The 21,805-nt window shown below is 47.6% G+C and overlaps 1 protein-coding gene, 1 long non-coding RNA gene and 1 pseudogene across 2 annotated transcripts in view; 1 reads left to right on the top strand and 2 right to left on the bottom strand.

Annotated features, from left to right (window-relative positions):
- LOC122940414 (zinc finger protein 260-like) overlaps positions 1-21,805 on the top strand; it is a 492,103-nt gene that overhangs the window by 242,176 nt on the left and 228,122 nt on the right. The gene's annotated exons all lie outside the window — the stretch shown is intronic.
- LOC122940400 overlaps positions 1-21,805 on the bottom strand; it is a 200,868-nt pseudogene that overhangs the window by 108,149 nt on the left and 70,914 nt on the right.
- LOC122940463 lies at positions 816-10,012 on the bottom strand. The gene is made up of 3 exons (XR_006390284.1): positions 9,878-10,012; positions 1,001-1,144; positions 816-876 (listed from the first exon to the last, which is right to left on the bottom strand). It is a non-coding gene; the product is annotated as an uncharacterized LOC122940463 (long non-coding RNA).

Genomic DNA, 21,805 nt, shown 5'->3' on the forward strand with positions numbered 1-21,805 from the left:
GAAAACTGGAATTAAAATATTAATTATTCCTTTGTTCTCTGAGGTATAAAGGACGGTGTCCAGGACTTATAACAGAGCGCTGCCTTTTACTACGGCTGTAATTCACTTCCATTTACCTCTTATGCCATAATCTGCCTACATTTTACATTGACTTCAATGATGTCTTGCTGCTCTTCAGATTTCCATCAGAGATTTTAAGCCAAAACCAGGTGAGACTCTAAACACAGAACAGGTACAGAGTTTCCCCTATACCTTGTGTCTGTGGAGGCTCAAATCCTGGTTCTGGCTCACAATCACTGATGGAAATCATTGACAAAACACTGACGTGTGAATGAGGCTTAAACAAAAGAATCTTCTGAGGAAGAAGTTTCTTCAAGACATGTTGTGTTGTTGTGGCCAATTTCAAACAGTAGGAAACACATCCAGTGACTGAATTCATCCCTTACATACAGATAACGAGAGGACGTGTGTATTTAGTCATGTCTATTACCTGGTGATGTGAGGGGCCGGTGATCCTCCATCATGACGTCCTTGTACAGATCTTTTTGTCCTTCTAAATACTCCCACTCCTCCATGGAGAAATAGACGGTGACATCCTGACACCTTATAGGAACCTGACAACACAATGATACAGTCATCACCCAGATCCCTTCATAGCGTTCCTGTATAATGTCCCAGCATTCCCAGCAGTGTCACCTCTCCAGTCAGCAGCTCAATCATCTTGCTGGTGAGTTCTAGGATCTTCTCTCTATTGACTTCCTCATGTATCAGGGGGTGAGGTGGAGGCCCCATGATTGGGCTCAGGGTTCTTCCGCATCCTTCAGACACAGGGGCCTGACAGTGCTCACTAGAGGTCTTCTTCACTACTGTGTAGTCCTGGTTATGGAGAGACAGTAATAAATATCACTCTATACATCCTCAGAGTCCCTCACCTCTCCAGTCATGTCCATCTGTTAGTAACATAGAGAAGATGATGTAATGTGACATCAGAATCTCTCACCTCTCCAGTAAGACAGAAGAGGATCTCTAGGGTGAGATTTATTATCCTCTCCACCATCTTGTCCCTGTCCATTCTTGTCGGGTCAATCAGGAGAAGGATCTTATATAGAAGATCTCCACTGAACGGATCCTATATTGTAGGAACCTGAATGGAAATAAGATGAGACTATGGAAAATCCTACAAAATCTCATGTAAAATACAATAACTGGAGATAAGAGGAGACATCGGAGGAGATAATAAAGTACAGATGTTGTGTTCTCTCTTTTTATATGGATCGAAACGTGTGTGAGGTCAAGGCAGTTTCATGATATGTCCAATCTATAGAATATACAAAACATAAGTTGATCAACAAGTCATAAAACTGGGAATAAAACAAAATATAGAATAAAATGAAGACAGACCTGCAGAGCGAACTAACACCCCGGAATGAAGACCACATTAGCCCTTTTACACTAAATGTGTCTATTTTATTCTATATTTTTTTACTCCCAGTTTTATGACTTGTTGATCAACTTGGATGTTTAGTATTTTCTATATATTGGATTTTATAAATCTAGATCAGTGGTGCCCAACCATTTTTCGTCTGAGGGCCGCACTAGAATTGGTATAAATTTTGCGGGCCGGAACCAGGTAGCTTTGCCAGAAAGAAATGCAAACGCTGTGAGGGGGCACGTGTGAGCATTACTACTGTGAAGAGGGCACATATCTGGCATAACTACTGTGAGGGGGCACATATCAGGGCATAACTACTGTGAGAAGGGCACATATCTGGGCATAACTACTGTGAGGGGGCACATATCTGGGCATAACTACTGTGAGGGGCACATATCTGGGTATAACTACTGTGAGGGGCACATATCTGGGTATAACTACTGTGAGGGGGCACATATCAGGGCATAACTACTGTGAGGGGGCACATATCTGGGCATAACTACTGTTAGGGGGCATGTGTGAGCATTACGTCTGTGAAGAGGGCACATATCTTGGCATTATTACTGTGAGGGGGCATGTGATGTATACATGTGTGTAATGTATGTAGTGCAGTATGTGATGATTACACACATGTATACATCACATACTGTGCTGTCACCTTCTTCTGCAGGTCTACCTTGATGTCTGGTCTTTAGGCTTCAGTCAGATCCTCCACCGTCATGTTTGCGCCGTGTGCCCGACACCACCAGGAGATGGCCACTCCTCCTTTTATCTCCCGCCGGCTTCTCCTACAGCAGGGCACTCTATCTCTCTAGTGCCCACCCAATCTTAACAATCAGGGGTGTAGCTAAAAAAAATTATGGGCCCCCCCTCCCGGATCTCCCACCCCCACATACCTATCGGACCTCCCACCCCTTCCAGAGCTACCACCCAAACACCCCTCCAGGACCTCACACCCCAACATCCCCACAGCCCTACCTATATAGAAGACATAACCAGGAGATCTCAGAGACGTGGACTGGAGGAGGGGGCGTTATATAGAAGACATATCCAGGAGATCTCAGAGACCTGGACTGGAGCAGGGGGCGTTATATAGAAGACATATCCAGGAGATCTCAGAGACGTGGACTGGAGGAGGGGGCGTTATATAGAAGACATATCCAGGAGATCTCAGAGACGTGGACTGGAGCAGGGGGCGTTATATAGAAGACATTACCAGGAGATCTCAGAGACGTGGACTGGAGCAGGGGGCATTATATAGAAGACATATCCAGGAGATCTCAGAGACGTGGACTGGAGGAGGGGGCGTTATATAGAAGACATATCCAGGAGATCTCAGAGACGTGGATATGTCGATGCCTTTGCCAGTGCGCCTGTGCGAGATTACGGCGCTTCTCTTCAATTTCACAGAGGCAAGTGCAGTGAATAAATTTGCTAGGAGGCGGCGCTGGGCGGGGAGATTGCAGGCACAGGCAGCATCGCTTTGCTGCCTGTGCCGTTCGCAGCGTGTCCTGCGCTAGTGCATTGATAAAGCCAGGTCACTGCGCGGGCCGCATGACGCGGGCCGTAGGTTGGGCATCACTGATCTAGATCATTTGTACGTTTCATTTGTTGGTATATAGAACAACTGAAAAAACCGCAGGGTGTGCATTGTGAATGACTAGAATACTACAAGAACAGCCTGACGCGGTCCGGCCCAGGTTCTGATATCAGCACAGCTCCGGATAAGGAGCGATTGGTCCCTCATTTTTATACTATTGCAACCACTGAGGAACAAAACGTACAGTTTGGAAATGCGTCTGGTGTAACTGCGGTATTAATCCATCGAGTGTAATTGCGGCACCAACCTATTGAGAGGAATAAACGTATCCTTCATACCATTCCGGACAATGAAACAGCAGAAGTTGGCGTTCCCGTATCCCTACTACACAGGCGCAAGTAAGTGTGCCGGCACACGGGAGAACTATAGGAACCAGCAGTGCATCGAGATCATAGGTGCGCGGAGGTCATCAATATCAGATCGGGGAGGGGTCCGACACCCGGCTCCCCCAGTCGATCAGCTGTATAAAGAGAAGGTACACGCTGTGTGCGCCTGCCGTCTCCCGTCTCTCTTCCGGCTTGCCATAGACATGACAGCGGCGAGCAGGACAGGAGACGGCGCGCGCCTTCTCCTCATACAGATGACCTGTGGGGGTGCCGGATGTCGAATCCCCGCCAATCCGATACCGATGTCCTATCTTGGGGATAGGTCATCAATATTAAAAGCCCAGAGAACAGCTTTAAAAAATAGGTTTGTGAAGTTTCTGTAAAAATTATAATAATTATTTCTAAACTTCTAAGCCTGTTCTAAAAAAAAAAAAAATGACACTTACAGAATGAGGAATGTCGTGCCTTTTCATAGGTAAATACATTGATATCCAATTCATTTTTAGTCAAGATGGATGTTCATTACCTTTAAGAGCCATGCTCGACTATAGTTACAATTTTGTATGTCTTGAGAAGGCCAAAGTAAGGTCACACGAAGGTTTCTACTTTTTAGTGTTATTCTTCTCATGAATGTACCAGTCTGAGAAGAGGCATTCTTATCTACTTTAAAATTTATGACAGGGAGGTAAAGATAAGCTCTATGCAGCTGGTGATAATTACCTATACAATTAGGCATTTATTAATGAAGCAAAATATATAATATTCATGTATTCATTTAATGAGCCTTAGTCCTTAGCATAAGACCATCAGTAGGACATATAATATATATTATACTGTTATATGTTATGAAGACAACATGTATCCAGTATATTATATATATTTCTCATTAGGAGAATCTTTGTCTCTAAAAGAGTGTCTGTGAAGATGTGTGTTTTGTAACAATTATTCACCTCTTTGGTATGAGAGGAGGTACTGATATCTCTGAGAAAACAAAGCTATTCAAGTTATTTACGATGCACAAATAAACAGTGTGAGAAACATTCAGAGACTCCTAGAGGTCTGTCTCTAATTGCTACAAGTGTCAGATCTAATCCCTATAGCCTTGAATTAAAGCTTTTAAGGTCAAAATGTATATTATACCTTTATTCAGACTTACAGAAGTTAACCCTTTATACTAGGATGCAAATAGCTTACACAGCAGTGCCACCTAGGTATGAGTAGGTGACATTACAACAGTAGCAAAAGTGCATTCTGGGTAAGGTTATGATGTCATTTCTTATCAATAGTCACGCCCATCCGATTATGATTGGAAACTTCCAAACTAGGAAGGTGTGTCTAACTGATAAGTTTGTGTTCATAAACCATACACAGGGGGGAGAAAAGGAGAGAGAAAAAGACACACACAAGAAAGAGGAGAGGAGAGAGGAGAAGTTGAGCTCTCTAGAGGGGTCTATCAGGATGAAAGCCATGGTTAGATGCGCTATGATGGACCACCCAGCTTTCCTAGGAGCAGAAGTGAGATTTCTACTAGGACTTGGTAAGAGACATAGAAATTATATTTCATTTTATTAAGACTAATTTGATAGTGTGGGTGACATTATACCATCTAGATTGGCGAATAAATACATTAATTAATTGATCATCTCCATATTGAGATGTGGTCTTAGGATATTGTGAGGCTTCATTCTACCTGCAGAAGAATCAAGACTCATAATCTAGCAAAGCATTAAATAATTGCTTAGATTATATATATATTGATAGAACATTCTTCGCCAAGCTAAGTGATGGATTCCCACAGGAAAGACATATTTCAAAGTCCTTCCCATTTAAGATATGATCTAGCAATGATCCTAGATCCCTGTTATTTGTCCTAATAATCTTACCAAAGTCATATGTGTGAAAATAGTCCAGGATGGGGCGGAAGGATACAGTTATCTCTTCTAAGTTATATCCTTGAATGGATTTTCCCATCTTGAGGTCATGTGATGTGTAGTTGGTTAGAAGGGGGTGGAATGTATTTAGCATTCTATATTGATGTCTAGGATTAGACATGCCCGTCCTGATATCATGAGGTTTTCTCTGAACATAAGTAATATATAAATGATGTTCCTATTTGATATCCTAACCTAATAATAGCTTTGTTATAATGTGACAAGTTATTTCCACTCACATGTATTGTTAAGCTTGTAATGCTTTATATTAACGCTATATATATTCATTTGCATGTTTCATTGTGTTTATTTACTTATATATATATGTTTATAATCTTGTAACCAATAAATCTGCATATTTTTATAAACCTGTATATTATTGTATAATGCAGAACTACATGTTTTATCATTAACGTCATCTCACGTCAAAAAGAACTTATTTATCTGAGGAAATAGTCGGACTCAGATGTGAATTGCATCCATTAGGTTGTCTACAATTCACCAGGTCATGATTTTAAGAATTTATGACAAATTTTATTAATTTTTTTTTTTTATGGTTAATAATTTTTATGACCATAATTAATAATTCTTAATTTAATTATTACAACCCGACAGGAACATAAAGCAGACATGTGGGGGATGTAAAGTAATAACTGGTTTACGAGGTATCACTATCTGCCGGAAAAGATGAGAAATTAACATTCTAAAAATTTTCTGCAGGGAAATCTAACCGCAGTTTGTCCGTCATTTCACCGTCACACATAATAAAGATGGCGGTTTGCCCGGGTCATTCTGCCCTTCTCCAATATGGAGCATTAATACTCCTCCTCATGTGCGCATGCTGCTGCACTCTGCTTGGCTCCTCCTCCCCTGTGCTGGCGTGGTGAGCACGAGACCACCACTTCCTGTCCCATTTCCCCCTGTGTGTCCTCTTGTCGCCGGGGACAGGGTTTCCTTCCTTCCTTCCTGTACGCGCATGCGCCACATAAATAAGTGGTGAGTATTATATTATACACGGATATAAAAGGCTTCTCACACACAGCAGCACCAACCCCAAGATGAAGGCAGCAGCTGAAACGTGCGTCGGGGAGGACACTTCCCATACTGATATCATATCTTAGATTGTGAGTCCCATTGGGGACAGTTAGATGATAATGTCTGTAAAGCGCTGCGGAATTAGTAGCGCTATATAAGTGTGTATAATAAATAAATAAATATGGGTTGGTGATTTTACTATTGTTTATTTCACTTTACTTTACTTGTGAATTTCCTTTCTACGATTTCTGTCTCGTCAGCGCCTCACACTGGAGACCTGCGCACTTCTTCTCCGTTATTAGTAATTCTCTATTTATTTGTATCTTTCTGGAGCCGTTATATCATATTTATCATCTACGAGCAGAATTACCGGCTTCACACCGACCCCCATAACAGTGACATCCACAGCGCCCCCCCCCATAACAGTGACATCCACAGCGCCCCCCCCCCATAACAGTGACATCCACAGCGCCCCCCCCCCATAACAGTGACATCCACAGCGCCCCCCCCCATAACAGTGACATCCACAGCGCCCCCCCATAACAGTGACATCCACAGCGCCCCCCCCCCCAATAACAGTGACATCCACAGCGCCCCCCCCATAACAGTGACATCCACAGCGCCCCCCCCATAACAGTGACATCCACAGCCCCCCCCCATAACAGTGACATCCACAGCCCCCCCCCCATAACAGTGACATCCACAGCGCCCCCCCCATAACAGTGACATCCACAGCGCCCCCCCATAACAGTGACATCCACAGCGCCCCCCCATAACAGTGACATCCACAGCGCCCCCCCCATAACAGTGACATCCACAGCGCCCCCCCCATAACAGTGACATCCACAGCGCCCCCCCCCCCCCATAACAGTGACATCCACAGAGCCCCCCATAACAGTGACATCCACAGCGCCCCCCCATAACAGTGACATCCACAGCCCCCCCCCCATAACAGTGACATCCGCAGTGTTAAATGAATTCGGCCACTGATCTCACACTGCCAACACACAGAGGGTGATGCCCCACATCATATACATTTCAGATCAGCCCAAATTCATTTAACCCTTTAAAAAACACCAGTTACTTATTGAGATCAGTGACAGAGTCCGTCTGTCCACTTTGCTGCCAGTTCTTGTGCCCAGAACCTGTTTGGGCTGAACTTCCCTGTATACGGTGCGGGCACCACCCTCTGTATGTCACCAGTGTGAGATCAGTGCCCGAATCCATTTCAGTCTTTAAATCACACTTTTCTCCCCATTTTTTTGCCCGTCTTTTGTATTTTAATGCCGCTTTCACCTGATTTCCCCTCGGGACGCTCACTGCAACTTCTGAATAAGAAACCAACTTCAGCCTCGTGTCCTGTATTTATATATCCTTGGGGGGGTGATCCTCTTCTTGTAGGGCCACTCATTTTATCCAGTCATGTTTTTAGTGATTGTTAGAAAAGGATGAATTCTTATGTTTTGGGCGTTCCAGTCCCCTGCTCCAGTCCACGTCTCTGAGATCTCCTGGATATGTCTTCTATATAACGCCCCCTGCTCCAGTCCACGTCTCTGAGATCTCCTGGATATGTCCTCTATATAACGCCCCCTCCTCCAGTCCACGTCTCTGAGATCTCCTGGATATGTCTTCTATATAGCGCCCCCTGCTCCAGTCCACGTCTCTGAGATCTCCTGGATATGTCTTCTATATAACGTCCCCTGCTCCAGTCCACGTCTCTGAGATCTCCTGGATATATCTTCTATATAACGTCCCCTGCTCCAGTCCACGTCTCTGAGATCTCCTGGATATATCTTCTATATAACACCCCCTGCTCCAGTCCACGTCTCTGAGATCTCCTGGATATGTCTTCTATATAACACCCCCTGCTCCAGTCCACATCTCTGATCTCCTGGATATGTCTTCTATATAACGCCCCCTCCTCCAGTCCACGTCTCTGAGATCTCCTGGATATATCTTCTATATAACGTCTCATGCTCCAGTCCACGTCTCTGAGATCTCCTGGATATGTCTTCTATATAACGCCCCCTGCTCTAGTCCACGTCTCTGAGATCTCCTGGATATGTCTTCTATATAACGCCCCCTGCTCCAGTCCACGTCTCTGAGATCTCCTGGATATGTCTTCTATATAACGCCCCCTCCTCCAGTCCACGTCTCTGAGATCTCCTGGATATGTCTTCTATATAACACCCCCTCCTCCAGTCCACGTCTCTGAGATCTCCGGGATATGTCTTCTATATAACACCCCCTGCTCCAGTCCACGTCTCTGACATCTCCTGTATATGTCTTCTATATAACGCCCCCTCCTCCAGTCCACGTCTCTGAGATCTCCTGGATAGGTCTTCTATATAACACCCCCTCCTCCAGTCCACGTCTCTGAGATCTCCTGGTTATGTCTTCTATATAACGTCCCCTGCTCCAGTCCACGTCTCTGAGATCTCCTGGATATGTCTTCTATATAACGTCCCCTCCTCCAGTCCCCGTCTCTGAGATCTCCTGGATATGTCTTCTATATAACGCCCCCTGCTCCAGTCCACGTCTCTGAGATCTCCTGGATATGTCTTCTATATAACGTCCCCTCCTACAGTCCACGTCTCTGAGATCTCCTGGATATGTCTTCTATATAACGCCCCCCTGCTCCAGTCCACGTCTCTGAGATCTCCTGGATATGTCTTCTATATAACGCCCCCTCCTCCAGTCCACGTCTCTGAGATCTCCTGGATATGTCTTCTATTTAACGCCCCCTGCTCTAGTCCACGTCTCTGAGATCTCCTGGATATGTCTTCTATATAACGCCCCCTCCTCCAGTCCACGTCTCTGAGATCTCCTGGATATGTCTTCTATATAACGCCCCCTGCTCCAGTCCACATCTCTGAGATCTCCTGGATATGTCTTCTATATAACGCCCCCTGCTCCAGTCCACGTCTCTGAGATCTCCTGGTTATGTCTTCTATATAACCCCCCTCCTCCAGTCCACGTCTCTGAGATCTCCTGGATATGTCTTCTATATAACGCCCCCTCCTCCAGTCCACGTCTCTGAGGTCTCCTGGATATGTCTTCTATATAACGCCCCCTGCTCCAGTCCACGTCTCTGAGATCTCCTGGATATGTCTTCTATATAACGCCCCTGCTCCTGGCTTTTGTTGCACCTGAGGAAGGCCGCCCTTGAAATGCATTGTATATTAGAACCAACCTCTTGTGATTTGTATGTTATGTTATTATCTTTAGGCTGGTGTCCTGCCCCAGAAGCTGCGTCTTTACCTCCTGCTTCATGTTCTCTGGAGTTTGTAGATTAGGCTGAGTTCACACTTCAGTTATTTGATCAGTTATTTCCATCAGTTATTGTGAGCCAAAACCTGGTGCGGGAGAAAACCACAGAACAAGTGCAGATCTTCCCATTACACCTGATCTCTGAGTCGCTTCACTGCTGGTCTGGGCTCAATAACTGAAGGAAATAACTGCAGTGTGAACTGGGCCTTAAGGGCGGATGGAGCTGTGTATCTCTGTGGCTGTGGAGCCTCATGTGTGTGGATGTGATGAGTGTTCCACTTACCTGGGGGCAGGCGTGTCCTCCTCTGACAACCCTTCACTATGGAGCCTCCTGGGCTGTAATTTCTACCACCATGTACAGGAGTCGGGCTCCAGGCTGTGCTGCAGGAGAAGGTACAGGACCTGTGATGATGTCATGACCTTGTGTTCAGGTGTGGGAGGAGTCAGGCTGTGCTGCAGGAGAAGGTACAGGACCTATGATGATGTCATGACCATGTGATCATGTGTGGGAGGAGTCAGGCTGTGCTGCAGGAGAAGGTACAGGACCTGTGATGATGTCATGACCATGTGATCAGGTGTGGGCGGAGTCAGGTTATGCTGCAGGAGAATATACAGGACCTGTGATGATGTCATGACCATGTGACCGTTTGTGGGAGGAGTCAGGCTGTGCTGCAGAAGGTACAGGACCTGTGATGATGTCATGTCCATGTGATCAAGTGTGGGAGGAGTCAGGCTGTGCTGCAGGAGAAGGTACAGGACCTGTGATGATGTCATGACCATGTGATCAGCTATGGGAGGAGTCAGGCTGTGCTGCAAGGGAAGGCACAGGACCTGTGATGATGTCATGACCATGTGATCAGGTGTGGGAGGAGTCAGGCTGTGCTGCAGGAGAAGGTACAGGACCTGTGATGATGTCATGACCATGTGTGGGAGGAGTCAGGCTGTGCGGCAGGAGAAGTTACAGGATCTGTGATGATGTTATGACCATGTGATCAGGTGTGGGAGGAGTCATGGAGATCACATGACCAGGTTTAGATGCTCTGTGTGTGAGACTCTTCTGTGCTGTGTGGAATCCCAGTCTGTATGTAGCAGAGCTGTAAGCCTGTAATGTTTGTATAGATGAGCTGTATCCGTGTAATGTCTGTGTAGTTGAGCTGTATGTGCATACAACCGAGCTGTTTATGTATAATATGCCTCTGAAGACCTGTATCAGTGTGTGCAGCAGAGCTGTGTATGTGTAATGTTCAGTTACTACAGCTGAGTCTCTGTCATGTCCATGTAGCAGAGCTGTGTATGTGTAATGTTCAGTTACTACAGCTGAGTCTCTGTCATGTCCATGTAGCAGAGCTGTGTATGTGTAATGTTCAGTTACTACAGCTGAGTCTTTGTCATGTCCATGTAGCAGAGCTGTGTATGTGTAATGTTCAGTTACTACAGCTGAGTCTTTGTCATGTCCATGTAGCAGAGCTGTGTATGTGTAATGTTCAGTTACTACAGCTGAGTCTCTGTCATGTCCATGTAGCAGAGCTGTGTATGTGTAATGTTCAGTTACTACAGCAGAGTCTCTGTCATGTTCATGTAGCAGAGCTGTGTATGTGTAATGTTCAGTTACTACAGCTGAGTCTTTGTCATGTCCATGTAGCAGAGCTGTGTATGTGTAATGTTCAGTTACTACAGCGGAGTCTCTGTCATGTCCATGTAGCAGAGCTGTGTATGTGTAATGTTCAGTTACTACAGCTGAGTCTTTGTCATGTCCATGTAGCAGAGCTGTGTATGTGTAATGTTCAGTTACTACAGCTGAGTCTCTGTCATGTCCATGTAGCAGAGCTGTGTATGTGTAATGTTCAGTTACTACAGCTGAGTCTCTGTCATGTCCATGTAGCAGAGCCGGCGATGTAATCTGCTGGTATCGGGGCTCTGTGTGCGCTCAGGAGATGTTTAGGGGTAACTCTGTCCCTTTTCTCCATATCAGTTATTAGAAATGATGTCAGCGATACCTTATGTCGGGGCAGATGTAGGATTTCCGCTGTGGGGGAAAAGGAGGAATAAGCTTCTCTTCTGTTGTTCCTAGTGTTAGCACATAAATGGCCGCGCTGTGTCTTATCGCTGGGGATTGTCTCTGTAGTTGATCTGAGCTTGTCTGCTGCTCCAATGGGGGAACATGGGCCCCGTTCTCCTGACTGGCAGGGGCCCCCAGCGGATGGACCCCACAATCAGTGGACAGGAGATAAGTTCCCTTGTGTCAGTCTTGTATCATTGGCTGAATTTCAAAGATGAGATTTTAGTCTTTGGAGATTAGAAAAAACGCATCCGGCGACGCTGGAGAACGGCGGAAATGTCGGACAGATTGTGATTGGAGGCAGGACCGGCTCGGGGAGGTAAAGCGGTGATTAGTGTGACGGGGGATGGGCAGAAGGCGGGAAGGTTGTCCTCAGTGACAGCGGTAAAGCAGGTGATGTGGGAAGAGCAGCGAGTAGTAACGTAGAGAGGCTGAGCGGACGGCGGCTCCGAGCTTCATCTAACGCTGCCTATGGTTTAGAGATGAGAGGCATAGTCCTCAGCTGAGATGAGGGGTGTCAGACAGGGTACGGGGGGGGGGGGGGGGGCAGAGGGAGGTAAAGGTATGAAATAATTATTTGGGGTTGTGGGACAGAGACGACGTAATAGAAGTGAAGAAGTCCTGCTGTGAGGAGGTGAGAGCGGACATGAAGCTGCTTCTCTGTAGGCCATGAAGTCTTCTTTGGGTGGGATTTCTTCCGGCTTCGTTCTGGACTCTGGAAGCCTCAGCTTTTCAGTTTGGTTTGTGTCGGGGCTGGGGATGGATTTGTTGGGTTCTGCTCTGTGTGAGACGCAGGGGTGAGAGCTTGTGGTGTTCTAGAAGACAGTGGCTGCATCATGAAGAGAAGATATGACCTGCGCTGATGATCTGGCCACCTACTTCAGGGACAAGATCGGTTACATCCTCCTCCCTCCCACACTTCCATGTGCTCGACCTCCTCTGCTGACGCTATAACAGATGAAGAAGTCTTTGGGCTTCTCTCTGCTTCTCGACCCCCCACCTGTAGCAGTGATCCTATCCCCTCACACCTTCTCCAGTCCCTCTCCCCGGCTGTCATTACCCGCCTTACTACAATATATAACCCCTCTCTCTCTCTCTCTCTCGCTTCCCATCCTCTTTCAAACATTTTGTTATAACCCCACTACAAAAATAAAATCTTGACCCGACCTGTGCCGCTCACTACCAACCTGTCTCTAACCTCCCCTTCATTTCTAGACTTCTGGAACATCTCTTTTACTCTCTTCTACCTTCTCAATCTGCCTTTCCCTCTCTCCACTCTACAGAAACTGCCTTTACTAAAATGTCTACTGATCTCCTGACAGCAAACAGGAATGGCGACTATTCTCTACTGATTCTTCTTGATCTCTCTGCAGCATTTGATACAGTAGACCATAAACTCCTTCTCACCAGGCTCCATATAATTGGCCTTGAGGACACTGCTCTCTCCTGGTTCTCTTCCTTTCTCTCTGATCGCTCCTTTAATGTATCACTTGCTGGCTCTGCTTCTTCTTATCTCCCTCTCGGTGGTGGAGTTCATCAGGGTTCAGTCCTAGGTCCTCTACTCTTCTCTCTCTACACCACCCCGATCAGAGAGACTATCAGAAAATGTAGTTTTTAGTACAATCTCTATTATGGAATGCGCAAATCGACTTCGGATTAAACATCCAAAGTCGATTTTCATAAAACTTCATTCTAATACTGTACAGGGCAGGAGCTCCGTACAGTATTAGAATGTATTGGCTCCGATGAGCCAAAGTTGTAGCTTTGAGAAGTCTTGCGAGACTTCACGCAATAACTTCATAAATGTATTTCTACTGTAAAAAAACATTTCCCGAACTCAGGTTCAATTCCAAGTGGTACCTTGTAACCGAACCCGAGTTCGGGAAATATTTTTTTCTATTGGGCACAATTTGTCCATTCTCACTTAGGGGTGTACTCACGATTGTTGCCAGTGGTTTAGACATTAGTGGCCGTGCGTTGAGTTATTTTGAGGGCACAGCAAATTTACACCGTTATACAAGCCGTACACTGACTACTTTACATTGTATCACAGTGTCAGATCTTCAGGGTTGACCCATGAAAAGATAGAATAAAATATTTACAGAAATGTGAAAGGTGGACTGACTTTTGTGAGATACTGTATATATACTGTATATACACTGAACAGAAATATAAATGCAACACTTTCGGTTTTTCTCCCATTTTGCATGAGCTGAACTCAAAGATCTGAAACATTTTCTACACACAAAAGACCCATTACTCTCAAATACTGTTATATGTTCACAAATCTGTCTAAATCTGTGTTAGTGAGCACTTCTCCTTTGCCGAGATAATCCATTTTTATAATGTTTTATGTGTGTTATGCAATGTGCAAGGGAGTCATGTTTTTATTGGCGCTCAAAGGGATTATTATATTTTTTTTAATTCTTTTTATTGAATTGAGATTCCATCGCACATAGAATACATATTACACATGGAGCAATATACAATATCAATGCTTTCAATAATATCAACATACATTAATCCATTTGATCATTGTACAAAACTCTCAATTCCAATTTTAAGTTTTATCCACCCCAATAACAATCAAACTCTTCCCACCTCCCAACTCCATCATAACAGCGTGAACACCAATCCCCTCTTCGAAAGTGACCTTTTCTCCCCCGTGCAGTACAGTACACCATCCCTTCACCATAACCCTCACCCCTTACTTTTTCATTCTGCCAATTTCCCCAGTTTGTTCGCAATTTGCGACTCAAGATACCATTTTGCTGCTTTGAAAGGGGCCATAAGTCTCTCTCCATTGCTCATTATACATAGCTCGTCTAACTAAATCGAGACCTTCTCTCATTTTTTGAGCTAGGTTCTGACCATTAAGTTCCCTTTTTCATATTTTGAAAGCTCCCTTCACCAAGCCTATTGTCTGTGTATTATGGATCTTACAGTATAGCTCCGATAAAGAAAGAAAGGTACCTTCCGTGCCCAAAATGGCCGCAAACCATGTGAGTCTTTCAGCATCCCCCAGTGTCCGTACCTGTGCCTTTATAGTACCTCTTAATTTGGTGAAAGATATTGTGCATCCGAAAAGCGATATCTCTCCTTCACCTGTTCCCATGATAACAAACCCTGGCTAGAGACATCCAATATATCTCGCAGTCTAGTTACACCTTTACTCCTCCACTCCTGGAACAGTCTGCTTTCTCTACCCTGAGGGAAAGAGGGTAGCGTCACCAGCAGCATCTGGGGATAGGGAAATGAATAAAATAAAAATAAAATAAATAAAAATTAACCAATATCAATTGGAGAGAGGTCCCATAGCAGAGAATCAGGCTTCATGTCACCCACCACTGGTACAGGCCACTGTCAGATATTTAGGCCCGGCACCCAGACAGAGGAGAGAGGTCCTATTGCAGAGAATCAGGCTTAATGTCATAGCAGAGAATCAGGCTTCACGTCACCCACCACTGGAACAGGCCATTGTCAGATATTTAGGCCCCGGCACCCAGACAGAGGAGAGAGGTCCCATTGCAGAGAATCAGGCATCATGTCATAGCAGAGAATCGGGCTTCACGTCACCCACCACTGGAACAGGCCATTGACAGATATTTAGGCCCCGGCACCCAGACAGAGGAGAGAGGTCCCATTGCAGAGATTCAGGCTTCATGTCACCCACCACTGGAACAGGCCATTGTCAGATATTTAGGCCCGGCACCCAGACAGAGGAGAGGTTCATTCAACTTTGGGTTGCCCCGCAATATAATGGTAAAATAAAAAAAAGAGGTTTGAATGAAGTGCCCTGGAGTACAATAATATATTGTTAATGGGAGGTAGTTATAAATGTCTAATCTGCACAAGGGATGGACAGGTCCATTTTTATGAACGTCAGCTTGTCCACATTGGCTGTAGACAGGCGGCTGCGTTTGTCTGTAACGACGCCCCCTGCCGTGCTGAATACACGTTCAGACAAAACGCTGGCCGCCGGGCAGGCCAGCACCTCCAAGGCATAAAAGGCTAGCTCTGGCCACGTGGACAATTTGGAGACCCAGAAGTTGAATGAAGCCAAACCATCAGTCAGTACGTGGAGGGGTGTGCACACGTACAGTTCCACCATGTTAGTGAAATGCTGCCTCCTGCTAACACGTTCCGTATCAGGTGGTAGTGCAGTTAGCTGTGGCGTGTTGACAAAACTTTTCCACATCTCTGCCATGCTAACCCTGCCCTCAGAGGAGCTGGCCGTGACACAGCTGCGTTGGCGACCTCTTGCTTCTCCTCTGCCTTCGCCTTAGGCTTCCACTTGTTCCCCTGTGACATTTGGGAATGCTCTCAGTAGCGCGTCTACCAACGTGCGCTTGTACTCGCGCATCTTCCTATCACGCTCCAGTGCAGGAAGTAAGGTGGGCACATTGTCTTTGTACCGGGGATCCAGCAGGGTGGCAACCCAGTAGTCCGCACACGTTAAAATGTGGGCAACTCTGCTGTCGTTGCGCAGGCACTGCAGCATGTAGTCGCTCATGTGTGCCAGGCTGCCCAGGGGTAAGGACAAGCTGTCCTCTGTGGGAGGCGTATCGTCATCGTCCTCCGCTTCCCCCCCCCAGCCACGCACCAGTGATGGGCCCGAGCTGCGTTGGGTGCCACCCTGCTGTGAAAATGCTTCATCCTCATCCTCCTCGTCCTCCAGTAGTGGGTCCTGTCTGGCCACATTTGTACCTGGCCTCTGCTGTTGCAAAAAACCTCCCTCTGAGTCACTTCTAAGAGACTGGCCTGAAAGTGCTAAAAATGACCCCTCTTCCTCCTCCTCCTCCTCCTGGGCCACCTCCTCTTCCATCATCGCCCTAAGTGTTTTCTCAAGGAGACATAGAAGTGGTATTGTAACGCTGATAACGGCGTCATCGCCACTGGCCATGTTGGTGAAGTACTCGAAACAGCGCAACAGGGCACACAGGTCTCGCATGGAGGCCCAGTCATTGGTGGTGAAGTGGTGCATTTCCGCAGTGCGACTGACCCGTGCGTGCTGCAGCTGAAACTCCACTATGGCCTGCTGCTGCTCGCACAGTCTGTCCAGCATGTGCAAGGTGGAGTTCCACCTGGTGGGCACGTCGCATATGAGGCGGTGAGCGGGAAGGCCGAAGTTACGCTGTAGCGCAGACAGGCGAGCAGCGCCAGAATGTGAATGCCGGAAGCGCGCACAGATGGCCCGCACTTTATGCAGCAGCTCTGACATGTCGGGGTATTTGTGAATGACCTTCTGCACCACCAAATTCAGCACATGCGCCAGGCAAGGGATGTGCGTCAAACCGGCTAGTCCCAGAGCTGCAACGAGATTTCGCCCATTATCGCACACCACCAGGCCGGGCTTGAGGCTCACCGGCAGCAACCACTCGTCGGTCTGTTGTTCTATACCCCGCCACAACTCCTGTGCGGTGTGGGGCCTGTCCCCCAAACATATGAGTTTCAGAATGGCCTGCTGACGTTTATCCCGGGCTGTGCTGAAGTTGGTGGTGAAGGTGTGTGGCTGACTGGATGAACAGGTGGAAGAAGAGGAGGAGGAGGAGGCTGCAGGAGGCAAAGAATGTTGCCCTGCGATCCTTGGCGGCGGAAGGACATGCGCCAAACAGCTCTCCGCCTGGGGCCCAGCTGCCACTACATTTACCCAGTGTGCAGTTAGGGAGATACAGCGTCCCTGGCCGTGCTTACTGGTCCACGTATCTGTGGTTAGGTGGACCTTGCCACAGATGGCGTTGCGCAGTGCACACTTGATTTTATCGGATACTTGGTTGTGCAGGGAAGGCACGGCTCTCTTGGAGAAGTAGTGCCGGCTGGGAACAACATACTGTGGGACAGCAAGCGACATGAGCTGTTTGAAGCTGTCTGTGTCCACCAGCCTGAATGACAGCATTTCATAGGCCAGTAGTTTAGAAATGCTGGCATTCAGGGCCAGGGATCGAGGGTGGCTAGGTGGGAATTTACGCTTTCTCTCAAATGTTTGTGAGATGGAGAGCTGAACGCTGCCGTGTGACATGGTTGAGATGCTTGGTGACGGAGGTGGTGGTGGTGTTAGTGGTACATCCCCTGTTTGCTGGGCGGCAGGTGCCAACGTTCCTCCAGAGGCGGAGGAAGAGGCCGAGGCGGCAGCAGCAGAATAGGCCGAGGCGGCAGCAGCAGAAGAGGTAGCAGGGGGAGCCTGAGTGACTTCCTTGGTTTTAAGGTGTTTACTCCACTGCAGTTCATGCTTTGCATGCAGGTGCCTGGTCATGCAGGTTGTGCTAAGGTTCAGAACATTAATGCCTCGCTTCAGGCTCTGATGGCACAGCGTGCAAACCACTCGGGTCTTGTCGTCAGCACATTGTTTGAAGAAGTGCCATGCCAGGGAACTCCTTGAAGCTGCCTTTGGGGTGCTCGGTCCCAGATGGCGGCGGTCAGTAGCAGGCGGAGTCTCTTGGCGGCGGGTGTTCTGTTTTTGCCCACTGCTCCCTCTTTTGCTACGCTGTTGGCTCGGTCTCACCACTGCCTCTTCCTCCGAACTCTGAAAGTCAGTGGCACGACCTTCATTCCATGTGGGGTCTAGGACCTCATCGTCCCCTGCATCGTCTTCCACCCAGTCTTGATCCCTGACCTCCTGTTCAGTCTGCACACTGCAGAAAGACGCAGCAGTTGGCACCTGTGTTTCGTCATCATCAGAGACATGCTGAGGTGGTATTCCCATGTCCTCATCATCAGGAAACATAAGTGGTTGTGCGTCAGTGCATTCTATGTCTTCCACCGCTGGGGAAGGGCTAGGTGGATGCCCTTCGGAAACCCTGCTAGCAGAGTCTTCAAACAGCATAAGAGACTGCTGCATAACTTGAGGCTCAGACAGTTTCCCTGGTATGCATGGGGGTGATGTGACAGACTGATAGGCTTGGTTTTCAGGCGCCATCTGTGCGCTTTCTGCAGAAGACTGGGTGGGAGATAATGTGAACATGCTGGATCCACTGTCGGCCATCCAATTGACTAATACCTGTACCTGCTCAGGCCTTACCATCCTTAGAACGGCATTGGGCCCCACCAAATATCGCTGTAAATTCTGGCGTCTACTGGGACCTGAGGTAGTTGGTACAATAGGACGTGTGGCTGTGGCAGAACGGCCACGTCCTCTCCCAGCACCAGAGGGTCCACTAACACCACCACGACCATGTCCGCGACCGCGTCCCTTACTAGATGTTTTCCTCATTGTTACCGTTCACAACAATAAGAAAAAAATTATTTGGCCCAATGTATTGAATTCAAATTCAGGCCTTTTTTTACAGGCACCTAACACTATCTGGCTATCTATTTAGGTACCGAATTACACTAATACAGGCACAGCAGTAACCACAGATTTAGCTGAATATAAATTGTAGGCCTAGTATTTAGGCGCTGGCTGACAGGTACACGTTTACGGACAGATTTAGACTTGAAAATGCACGGTAGCGTGTGAAGTTATTGAGAATGACCCTATCCGCACCTTCAATCTAATATAATCTTTTATGGATAGATTTAAACTTGGCCTGCCTCTCAATGGGTCCGTGGAAAAATCGGAAAATGCACTGTTTTGCAGCCGAGACCGTGATCCGTGTATCCTGTCCGTCAAAAAAATATGACCTGTCCTATTTTTTTGACGGACAACGGTTCACGGACCCATTCAAGTCAATGGGTCAGTGAAAGAACACGGATGCACACAAGATTGACATCCGTGTCCGTGATCCGTGGCCATAGGTTACTTTCATACAGACGGGGTTAATTGTGCGTATCATAGCCCCCTGTAAGAGATCAGGGGCTGCCAGGCAGCAGGGGGCAGACCCCCCTCCCTCCCAAGTTTGAATATCATTGGTGGCCAGTGTGCGGCCTCCCCCGGCCCCCCTCCCTCCCTCGATTGCATTATTAACATTTGTGGCAGTGTGCGGCCTCCCCCGGCCCCCCCTCTCTCCCTCTATGGCATTATTAACATTGGTGGCAGTGTGCGGCCTCCCCTCTCCCTCTCCCCCCCGATCATTGGTGGCAGCGGAGTTCCAATCGGAGCCCCAGTTTAATCGCTGGGGCTCCGATCGGTAACCATGGCAACCAGGACGCCACTGCAGTACTGGTTGCCATGATTACTTAGCAATAGTAGAAGCATCATACTTACCTGCTGGCTGCTGCGATGTCTGTGTCCGGCCGGGAGCTCCTCCTACTGGTAAGTGACAGCAATGCACCACACAGACCTGTCACTTACCAGTAGGAGGAGCTCCCGGCCGGACACAGACATCGCAGCAGCCAGCAGGTAAGTATGATGCTTCTACTATTGCTAAGTAACCATGGCAACCAGGACTGCAGTAGCATCCTGGTTGCCATGGTTACCGATCGGAGCCCCAGCGATTAAACTGGGATTCCGATCGCAACTCCGCTGCCACCAATGTTCGGGGGGGGGGGGAGAGGGGAGGCGGCACACTGCCACCAATGTTATTGATGCAATAGAGGGAGGGGGGGGCCGGGGGAGGCCGCACACTGCCACCAATGTTAATAATGCAATAGAGGGAGGGAGGGGGGGCCGGGGGAGGCCGCACACTGCCACCAATGTTAATAATGCAATAGAGGGAGGGAGGGGGGGCCGGGGGAGGCCGCACACTGCCACCAATGTTAATAATGCAATAGAGGGAGGGAGGGGGGGCCGGGGGAGGCCGCACACTGCCACCAATGTTAATAATGCAATAGAGGGAGGGAGGGGGGCCGGGGGAGGCCGCACACTGCCACCAATGTTAATAATGCAATAGAGGGAGGGAGGGGGGTCCGGGGGAGGCCGCACACTGGCCACCAATGATATTCAAACTGGGGAGGGGGGGGGGTCTGCCCCCTGCTGCCTGGCAGCCCCTGATCTCTTACAGGGGGCTATGATCAGCACAATTAACCCCTTCAGGTGCGGCACCTGAGGGGTTAATTGTGCTGATCACGGCCCCCGTAAGAGATCGGGTGCTGCCAGGCAGCAGGGGGAAGTCATGTACACAGTTTGTAGTATATTCTAATTAGAAGCGTCCCCATCACCATCGGAACGCCTCTGTGTTAGAATATACTGTCGGATATGAGTTTTCACGATGTAACTTATATCCGACAGTATATTCTAACATAGAGGCGTTCCCATGGTGATGGGGACGCTTCAAGTTAAAATATACCATCGGATTGGAGAAAACTCTGTTCAGATGGTATAAAAGAGACTCCAGACTTTACATTGAAAGTCAATGGGGACGGATCCGTTTGCAATTGCACCATATTGTGTCAACGTCAAACGGATCCGTCCCCATTGACTTGCATTGTATTCAGGACGGATCCGTTTGGCTACGCACGGCCAGGCGGATACCAAAACAACTTTTTTTTCATGTCCGTGGATCCTCCAAAAATCAAGGAAGACCCACGGATGAAAAAACGGTCACGGATCACGGACCTACGGACCCCGTTTTGCAGACCGTAAAAGAAAACAGTCGTGTGCATGAGGCCTTAGGGAATTGCTAATTTGGGAATTGTATTTCAACCCAGAAAAAAATATATCCTTTGCCAGACAGCAGACAGTATTACAATCGGCTAGCCACAGCTGAAACACCAGATTTAGGGTACTGCTATTTTGGCAATTGTATTTCACCCCTCAATAAAATAGCAAGCACAGCCAAGCCCCTGATGTAGGATATAGCAAAAAAATAACCACTCTATTGATGGTTTAATGTACTTGGTGGCAGCTTGTGCTGGCGCACCACAAGACACAAAATGGCCGCCGATCACCCCAGAAAAAAGTGAGAGAAAAACGCTCTGGGCAGCCTAAAAACAGTGAGCAATTAAATAGCAGAGGTTGAATGATTCACAGCTGCAGATCAATCACTTCAGTAAGTGTTTTTGAAGAGTTAATCACTGCCTAATCTCAGCAGCAGCTGCATCCTATCCCTACACTAATCAGAGCAGAGTGACCGGCCGGCGCTATGTGACTCCAGCTTAAATAGAGTCTGGGTCACATACTGCACTGGCCAATCACAGCCATGCCAATAGTAGGCATGGCTGTGATGGCCTCTTGGGGCAAGTAGTATGACGCTTGTTGATTGGCTGCTTTGCAGCCTTTCAAAAAGCGCCAAGAAAGCGCCGAACACCGAACCCGAACCCAGACTTTTACAAAAA

The sequence above is a fragment of the Bufo gargarizans genome, chromosome 6, assembly GCF_014858855.1.
Source record: "Bufo gargarizans isolate SCDJY-AF-19 chromosome 6, ASM1485885v1, whole genome shotgun sequence".
Taxonomy (NCBI): Eukaryota; Metazoa; Chordata; class Amphibia; order Anura; family Bufonidae; genus Bufo; species Bufo gargarizans.